The sequence below is a fragment of the Spodoptera frugiperda genome, chromosome 16 (assembly GCF_023101765.2).
Source record: "Spodoptera frugiperda isolate SF20-4 chromosome 16, AGI-APGP_CSIRO_Sfru_2.0, whole genome shotgun sequence".
Taxonomy (NCBI): domain Eukaryota; kingdom Metazoa; phylum Arthropoda; class Insecta; order Lepidoptera; family Noctuidae; genus Spodoptera; species Spodoptera frugiperda.
Genome location: NC_064227.1, coordinates 686,149 through 696,134, shown reverse-complemented (window position 1 = coordinate 696,134; position 9,986 = coordinate 686,149). Strand labels below are relative to the sequence as shown.

The 9,986-nt window shown below is 38.3% G+C and overlaps 1 long non-coding RNA gene across 9 annotated transcripts; it reads left to right on the top strand.

Moving 5' to 3' along the window:
- Positions 1-359: 359 nt before the first annotated feature.
- LOC118280803 (uncharacterized) lies at positions 360-8,758 on the top strand. Of its 9 annotated transcripts, none has more exons than XR_004784148.2 (11): positions 360-497; positions 1,183-1,347; positions 2,361-2,800; positions 3,041-3,093; positions 3,858-4,000; positions 4,763-4,939; positions 5,668-5,856; positions 6,538-6,653; positions 7,041-7,216; positions 7,792-7,936; positions 8,605-8,758. It is a non-coding gene; the product is annotated as an uncharacterized LOC118280803 (long non-coding RNA). The 9 variants fall into 9 exon arrangements; XR_004784146.2 differs by having other exon boundaries at positions 3,041-3,118; XR_004784149.2 differs by having other exon boundaries at positions 3,041-3,122.
- The last annotated feature ends 1,228 nt before the right edge of the window (positions 8,759-9,986 follow it).

Genomic DNA, 9,986 nt, shown 5'->3' with positions numbered 1-9,986 from the left:
ACAAATGGTGAAAAGTGGGTGTACTTTGTATAGCGGCGTATGTGCACCTCTGCCTACCCCTTCGGGGATAAAATGCGTGACGTTGACGTTGACATGTATGAATAATTTCTTCAATGTACCAGTGAACATCGTTAAACTGCGACCAAAGAGTTTTATAAGTTATAGAGAAATTGGCCATTAAAAGATGAGTGCTGGGTGTTGTTTTTTTTTTTATTTTATCTATCCAGACATTGCAAAACAAGTCCATATATTTCTGTTTGGAAGTTGAAAGTACATCGGGTTTGAGACTACAGTAACCAACTAACCTCTTTCTTCACATATCAAAACTCTTTGCCACAAAATACGGCCAGGTTCTTCTGTCATCTATTTCAAAAACGAAGTTCTTTTTGGCACCAATCAAAACTGTAATATCAAAAATTCAGCAAAAAAATCCCAAAAACAAAATTCACAGTGATTACATTTACACAGAATAAACAGTTATAAATATTTCATAACAGGTGAGTCTACATTCACAGTAATATATTAAATTAGAGTATTTTATAGTATGAGTAGTTTCTTTAAGAATTTGACCCAAATCTATACGTCAGGTGCTCAAAGTTCCTAACGATACCTTTAGGACGTAACGTATTCATGTATTTAGATAATGCTTAGAGCAGGAATACCGCTATCCAATATTGTAATGAAAGTGATAATAAACGAACACAGCGCCACCTACTTGTCGCAAATCCAGAGATATTGTGTACAATACCTTTGAGAGAACGTAATTATTTTTTACGATCTATAATAGTTTTTTCACAAATGACGAAGGTAAGTAACGTTACTGTTTTCGAAAAAAACTCATGATTACATTCAAATAGATAAGTAAACATTTTGTGGAGATTAAAAATCCCTGGCTGGAAGTCGATTTCTTTCAATTGAAATTTAGCACTAGAGCAAAAGATTTACAGAAGTTATAAAAACGCTTTAGTGGTGAATGAGACCTCAATACCTCTTTCGACATCTACCACAGACTCCTACCATTGATTTCACAAACAACTTAAAACCAAAACTGGAATCATCCAGCCATAACATAATAATTTTGGAAAACCAACCAACTTCTACGATAATTTTCTGATGTCATATCATGTCTTCACCCATGTTTTATCCGCTGTAAGGCCGAGCCATGGCCGCTCACGCTTGCAGGGTGTTCCTCGCTGCAGACATGATGATGCGGTAGACCATGGGCATCCCGAGAGCTGTGCTGATGCTCCTTGCTGGGTTCTACTCACTTATTGGATTGGTTAGCGCGTACACGAAAAAAGTTATAGTCGCCTGCAGAAGCCCGGTGGCCTGCAGCTAGTGACCACGGTAAGCATGCTTGATTATTTTAATGTTTTTTTAGTGTTGATAAGTCTGCGTTTGGCCACCAACGCACTTACTGCCTTTTATAGTTTGTAGTCTCCTTTTTACCTTTCTCTCTTTTCTTTATCTTTGTCTCAAGCTTAGCTAGTCACTTAAGACTGTCTACTGTATCCTGTGTATCTTTATAAATATATAATTTCATAATTATATTATTACGCTCACTTAGCGTATCGTGAACAGTTATATCTTTGTGTCTAGCATTACCTCTTGTCTTATTTCTCGAATCTAGATATAACTGTTAGCCGACTACATTTCTCAAAACTGTGATTTGGTTTTCATCATCCGTTTCGCGAGCTTCCTTATTGCTACCAAAATTATCTTTCTTAGTATTTTACATTGAACGTTTTATCTCCGCATTGATTGTTTTCGATTCAACATAAAACAACATAGTATTGAGTCAACTTAAACAAAATGTTCCCACAATAATAAATTTCTTTGTTTTTTACCTTGATCCAATATTTTAGACGACCTCGTCTTTTCCGTATCATCACTGGTATCCCGTTTACATTTTTCAGTGAGCCGCGTTCAAAGCGTGTAATTAGTGCGGGCCATATGATGAATACCAATCATTGCGTTTGATTCAGCCGGTTTGTTTATTTCGGCGCCCGCGCTCTGAGCCAACCGTTGACATGCGCTTGTTAAATTGATAACAAAGGGCTTTAATAGCTGTCTGTCTTGTTACCCAATATCGAAACATTGTTTGCTTGTTCTAGTTTTTTAGATACTGCTTTTACCTTGTGGAATGTGGAATTTTTCTGCTCATGTTCTCAAATGTTTCATTCATTAATGTTACTACAAATTTTACAACAAGAAGACACAAGATTGTTAGATATTTAGAAACTAGGGGTAGTTTTTGGATCCGTCATTACTTAGAATTTATCATAACAGCTGAATATTTTAAATCCATTATTTTAAAGTTACATATTACTGAAAATATTACTGCAATTTGTTTGTTTCAGTACCTGACAATGGCCCAAACTGCCTTGCAACGCCTGTATACGGTTTTATTTGCAGTATTCTCAATAGTAATCGTTGCCATTTCGTGTTGTTGCAAGAAGAAAATTCCCTGCTCTGGCAGAGCTCCTTGCAGACGTGGACCCTACAGGCACTAATGACACGGCAAACTTTGAGCGTTGGGTTGGGAAAAGTGGCGAAGAGGGGGCTGCTTTTCCAAAATGTTTTCGCGTTTCGGAAATTTATGGGTAGCAGACATCTGGGATAGCTTCTACTGCTGGAGACAGTTCAGGAGAATGGAAAAAGTGGACAGCAACATTGACGTGTGGCAGACGGGACAAATAAATGAGATAGAACAAAAATTGTTTGGAAACCCAGCGATACGGCCCATGCAGTTTGAGACTATGTTCGAGCTACTGCAGTGACTACTCAACCACGAGACTTGGTAAACATGTCTAAACAAATTGAGCGAGCTCTTCAAAGGGTCCTTTATCCAATTATTTATTGATTGCGTAGTCCATCTTTGTCCATTGCAAACGTAAAGTATTGATTTGGGTCAAATTCCACCTTGTGTATGTATTAGTGCTTACCATTCTAGTTTACAGTTTTAGTAGTGCACTTGCATTAGTTAGTTTGTTCATGTACTTCGGTGGAACGACTCAAATCGATTCTTCTTCGTTCGCAGAGGGGAGATGGACTCATGCGTTGCAATGGCGAGTAACATTAAATAATATAGAAGTAAGTCTACGCCCCTTCAAATGTTGTAAGTACGTTTTTCCTTCTCAAAGTCAAAGTCAAAATTATTTATTTTAAATAGACCGGGAAGGCACTTTTGAACGTCAAAGCAAATTATTTATAATATAAAAAAGCTAAAAGTCTGTCTGTCGATCAGTCCTCTAGTGAAGCTATTTGCTCGTTCCAAAGTGTAGATTCCTATGGAGAAGACCGAGCAAGGAACTCTACTAAAATTACTTCTAATACTTGACTTGTTTTTTCAAATTTATCGGAGCATCGTCTAATCTTATACCTAACCTATAAAACTGCTGTCATCATTATCAGCTCTTAAGTATTAGAGGAAAGAGAAAAAAATATGGCTAACCTGGAACTAAAGTGGTCTATGATACAAAATAAACATTTTCTGTTATCAAACGAAACACGTTTGAAGTCACTATGTACTTATGAATCTATCTGCCGCACTCAGAAACATTTAATGATTACTTAAACTATTCCTTAGTGACGATTTTATTCTGAAAACAATTGCTAAGGACTGGGTTAAGTAATCATTAAATTACTCTGAGTACGGCGTCATGTTATGTTGCTGTTAGACATTTATACGATAGTTAAATGCAAAACTTGTTTATCCATATGCAATTTTCATTCATTTATTATTTCATATGTACAAAAATGCTTATAAATGGATTTTGCCTTAAATGTTACATAGACCACTTTACTTCCAAGCTAGCCATATTATGTGCTATGTATAATATTGTCTGGTATTGCAGAGTATATGATGTCGATGGCAAGTCATTGGGATCGCCTACTCATCATCGTTTGCCTGTTGGCCGCGTGGTTGCTAGAAGTTACCTGCTGCGGTCAGAAACGTATTACCTGCACTCCTACTAACCCGCCCTGCAAGAAATAATTGGTAACTATGTCCTTGTCTTTACATTATTCATTATATCCCGTTGGTGTCATGTAGAATTCATGCGAACAACGCCATCTCTTGGTATGGTGTCGAACTTCTAAAAGCTAGTGTTCATTATTTACGAGCTGATTTGGCTACGGTAAAATGAGATGAATAGAGATTGTGACGTGAAGAGGGGTGAATAGATACTATAAAGAATTTCCTTCTAATTCACCCCTCTTTTGTCTTTATTTACCTCTCGATCCCAATTCACCCCGGTTCCCTTCAGGTTCGGTTCATTTTGTGAAATGACAAAGAATATTGATATTGAACAAGCACGACCCTATTTCACTTTAAATTATTTTGTTAAATAATATAACGTAACGTAACATAATTACGTTTCGTTTACTATTGTGAAAATATTTTAAATCTCCACGATACTCGCTGTGCGACCTAGCTCAACACTTAGGTAAGTTCCCAGTACCCAAATAATCTAAAGTATCCTGAAAAAAATACGAGCAATAAATCTTCATGGTTTTCTTGCTTATTTTTTTTATGAGAAATGCCGGTAATCGAGCAGACGTATTACCTGATGGTAAGCAATCGCCGCCGCCCATGGACACTTGAAACACCAGAGGCTTTACAAGTGCGTTACCGGCTTTTTGGGAGTCAGAAATTTAAGGGTTGTTGTTCGGGAATGGGGATGGGGAAGATTGGGAAGGGTGGAATTGGGCGTCCGGTAAATTATTTTCTTATTATTTTATGATGGATTATTTCATCCAGATCTGCCGGTTTCCTGGCAATGGACAAAGCCTTCATCCAAGAGGTGGTGATACTGCTGGTGACTCTGTTCCTCTCGTACCTGGAGACCTGTCTCGAGTGCTCCCCGCTGGACTACTTCTACTGCAACGACACGAGCCTGGTGAAGGAGTAGATCTTCAGCAATCCTGGCATTTATATGTGAGGGTTTGAAATATTTATGTTCAAAATTAAGTAGGTACCTTCCTATATTATAGTAATCAGTGTAACGATAGTAGGTATTCTAGTTAAATTTGATCCGAAACTTAAGTCTCGTGCTTTTCGTGGATTGGTAGAATTCTAGGAATAAGGGTGCTTTTCCACCAGCGATGTGCTACGAAGATGTAATAGCTAAGCTGTGAAACAATGACCGTTTCCACCTATGCTTCCAGCTATGTAGCTGTGCGAGGCAGATGCGCAGCTCGAGTATGCGATGTATCGATAATAGGGAAGTCATCCAAAGCACATATCCATAGAAAAAATCTTTCCATATAAAAAACATAGTTTAGCTGAGTCCGTTTCCACCAATGCCGGTGGAAAAGCACCCTTTTCTTTGAAAATAATATCGCAGATATATTGCATTGCATTGTAACGTCTAACGAGTTTCTATTTAATATCATTAGAACTTAAAACGGGATATTTACCATGTTTATTCGTTTTTGTGAGTTTCCGATATTTCGGCATTGCAACAGCAAACGCCAAAAAAAAGTTACTATTTGTTTATTGTTGTCCCCGTTATTTACTCCGTCAGATAAATGTAGGGAGAGGAAGAATCATTGTTTTGTCCCTTCCTTTGTAATCAGGGACGTTTGTCCGTTGTTGATAATATTAATTATTATAGGTATATCTAATTCTCATTCCCCTTCTACAGTATTTAATGTTTCTATCAGGTACCAACAATAATGGTGTTATTAAACGAGTTCTTCCTGGTATTCATACATATCGCGTTGTCCGTGTTGGAGGTTACCCAGGGATGCAAATGCAAGCGGCGTAGGTTTCTGTGTCGCGACCGTAACTGCCGCCCCTGCCACCCAGATATTGGATATGAATCAAGCACCGTCAAAGTGATCGTGCCGAAGGTAAGGGAATTACCGAAGGTAAGGAGACTAAACGATATTATGGTAATAGATATTATATTATAAGGACTGCCTCGTTGGCCGAGTGGTTGCAAGTGCGACTGCCTGGCAATGGGTCTCGGGTTCGATTCCCGGGTCGGGCTCGGGCGGCTACAACAAATTGGTTGAGAAAGGCTTAAGATGATAAGATGAAGAGTTGATACTGCAACATGTTACATGTGACGCCCAGTATTCACCAGTTCCGTTATACGTCCCATATCATACAATACCATACGCCAGACACATTCCCAGGCCCTGAGTTACTAATGAGAAATAATAAACTGCATTTTTTCTTTAAAAATAACGAGTTTGTTTTACATTTAACGAGAACGCGTTCGGCGCCCTGATTAGGCGACTCCATTGAACTAACCAATCAAACCGCCGAACGTGGTTTCGTTGCGATGTCGTAAAATGTAAAACAAACTGATACTAAGCCCCCTAATCCGGAGCTGCGGACAACGTAATTGTTTACCGGGGCTCCGACTCAAAATAGGAGAAGGAACGGAGTAGTTTTTTGTCAGTATTAGTCTGAAACTCCTTCCCGCTTCACCCAAGGCGGGAGAAGTCATTGGATGATTTTCCCCTCAAAAAAAGTCCTCTAAGAGACTGTTAATGAATTCATTGTTGTTTTTTCATTATTTTCAGTAATGTTGTTCAGGAATTTTATCAAACTGCTCCTGTTTGCTGCCTTGCTCATTGGCAACGTGTTGGCCTGCAGGAAACAGAGCAACCTGACGAGTGACAAAGTTTGTTGTCGTAGGGTAAGAGCAGCTACTATTTATTTATACTATACTTAATATAAGCTGAAGAGTTGGTTTGTAATAAACTAAACTAAAAACAAAACAAGAGCGTTGCCCGGGTTTTGGGAGTAAGAAATGTAAGGGGAATAAGCATACCTACTCCTTTTTAAAAGGCCGGCAACGCACCTGTGACTCCTTTGTGTTGCGGGTGTCCATGGGCGGCGCTGATCGCTTACCATCAGGTGACTCGTTTGCTCGTTTGTCACCTATTCCATAAATAAGGGTTGTTAGGAAATTGGGGATTGGGAAGAGCGGTAATTAGACCTCTGGTAACCTCACTCACAAAATGAAACAACTGCTTATATATTTATATGTAAGTATATTGACAAGACATATGTCTGTTTACAGCCTAATACAATGCCAAAAGGAGGCAAGAAGAAGTGAGTTAATGAAGTTTGAAAACGTACAACTAAAGATATTGGTGCAACGTAACGCTGTGTATTCGCTTCTTGTTGTATGTACGAGTCGTCCGTATCTACCTATCTATTATCTGCACATGTTGAGGACTGAGCTATCCCATTGAGGTAAGATTTGAATTTATTTTTAACTACCAAACCTCCAAACATTGAAGGTCTCAACCAATTTTCTAATGTGTCAATCAAAAATTGTTGGTTTGCCCATTGCAAAGAAAACAGCTGGCAAGCATTACTATTGTAATGTTTGGACATCTAATGATGATTATTATCGGTTGCCTCAAATCGTTTGCATAGCTTTTGAGAAATTCTTCATCTTGTAACGAAATCTACACTTTGACTGCACGGTTGACGTGGTCTGGGCAACCGAGGCAATTCGGGCAAGATTCCCGCACGCAGCAACTTTTTGTGTGATCCACAAATTGTTGTTTCGTGTCTGGGTGTCATGTGTGTGTGAAAACCACGTGTTTGTTATAAAAACCACGATACAGGAGAAAATCATAGTGTGTCATAATCATCAACGTTTTTTCAATTATTTTTTTTACATTTGATAGGTCGACGTTTGGCCGTTATCTTAACTGGTGGTATGTGATGATGCGGCCTACGATGGAGCACGTCTGCTCATAAGCAACCTAATAAATACTCAGAATAAGTTGTTGAAGCTGATTGTCCGTGTTTTTGTGAAGATGTTTCAGGATGAGGTTCGGCCAGGCGTGCGTGCTGCTGGTGCAGCTGGGCGCCGTGGTGTTGGCCTACTGCCGCCACAGGACCTACACCGATATACCGGGCTACTGCAACGCAGACCATATTGAACTCATTTATCCTAAAAAGGTGAACAAATTATCATACATACAGATTTTCTTACATCTTTATGAGATAACTAGCAAACCCCGACACCTTTCCAATGAATGCAAAACCGTGGAAATCGGTTCGTGCGTTCTGGAGTTATAGCGTCAGGAAGAAAAACCCAACTAATCTAATATATAAAATTCTCGTGTCACAGTTTTCGTTGCCATACTCCTCCGAAACGGCTTGACTGATTTTGTTGAATTTTTTGTGCTTATCCGGTATCTATGAGAATCGGCCAACATCTATTTTTCATCCCCCTAAATGTTAGGGGTAGTACTACCCTAATTTTTTTAATTTTCCGCGGACGAAGTCGCGGGCAGAAGCTAGTTTTTATATAATAGATTAAATGATAGATTTACTTGTGGTAAGCAATCGGCCCATCCTTTGAACACCCACAATAGTAGAGCAGTTGTAGGTTCGTTGCATTACTTAAAGCATTCATAATTTGAGTCTTGAGTTTGTTAGAGTAAGAAATAACATGCTATGCGAAGGAGAGGCAGATTTATTTGGGATTGGATGATGTCGTTATGGACGTTCGTTTGGGTGCTTATCGCTTACCATCACGTGACACGTCTGCTCGTTTGCCCCCCATTTCATAAGAAAAAAACTTTACTCCGGGTGGTGATGAAGACATTATTTAAATTTTTCAGAAATTATGACAACCGTTTCATCCGTGTCGCAAGACGTCAAACAAAATCAATGGTTTGTAGATAGCAATAGAATAGTAACCGAATTTATTTATTTAATTATTTTAACTAAATGACCAATATTTATGTAACTTTATATAAACAAACTTTTTTAATATTAACGCGTTTTATTTAAAACAAAATGAAAGTTTTCGTTAATGATTTTGCGTTCAGCAGATGGCGGTAGTGAGTAAAATGGCTGTCCATTTACTAACAAGTTTAATTAAGTAATACTTATTTTGGTGAGTTTTATGTATAAAAATAAAAGTATGTAAATATAAAAGGATTTATTAACTATTAGAAACTTACATACTCAATACAGTTTAACACTATTTAACAATATCTCGCCGCTCACACCGCGGTTACCTAGCTAACTATAGTAAAGTTATACTTACGGAAGATTTAACTAGTTATTACTAACGGTTAATTTTAATTAACCTATCTATCCGTAGATTACGTTACTAGAGATAGAATTTGATACGGTAAAACGGGCTGAATAGAATTGGAGGGGGAAGGGGACAGGTACAGAAGAGGGGTGGGAAAATGTTCTAACATCTAATAGAATTCGAGGGGGATATATGTAAATGCAGGAATGGTGATTAAATGATGGAAATATGTTCTAACATCTATTCACCCATTCCTGTATCTATTCACCCCATTCCTGTATATCTTCACCCCATTCCTGATCTATTCACACCATTCCTGGATCTATTCAGTCCATTCCTGTATCTATTCACCCCTTAAATTCTATTCACCCCATTCCTGTATCTGTTCACCCCTCGAATTCTATTCACCCCGTTTTAAGGTAAATTGTTTTATTGTAATATGGCCACATATGTGACACACTAGAATTTTCTAATGTGTCGTTTACAAATTACAATCTTCACATACACATCACTTTCCGACCTGAAATAACAATTTGTGTTAACATAGAGAACCCCCGACACGTTGCATAGCAGGTAATCATCTAGCTACTGCGCCAACCATGCAATCTACACTGCAGTTTGTATCAAAATTCAATCTCTAGTAGGTAGCCAAATGCCATGTAGATAGGTTTACTAAGACTTGCCGTAAGTTGACTAATAAATTAATAATTTGGCTTTTAATGGCCGGGTCTTTTATTGCGTCCATTTTTTTACATTTAGACGAACTCAAAATAAAGGAGGATGCAAATCCTGGTCCCACCTTCCAATAGCTATGTGTGTTATAAATAAAACTACCATGTTTATTAAAGAATAACTCTGAACGAACTAAGATTTGGAACTTGGCGCTATAGTAACTTTTACACACAACGTCATGCCTTTTATCCCTGAAGGGGTAGGCAGAGGTGCACATTACGGCAGATA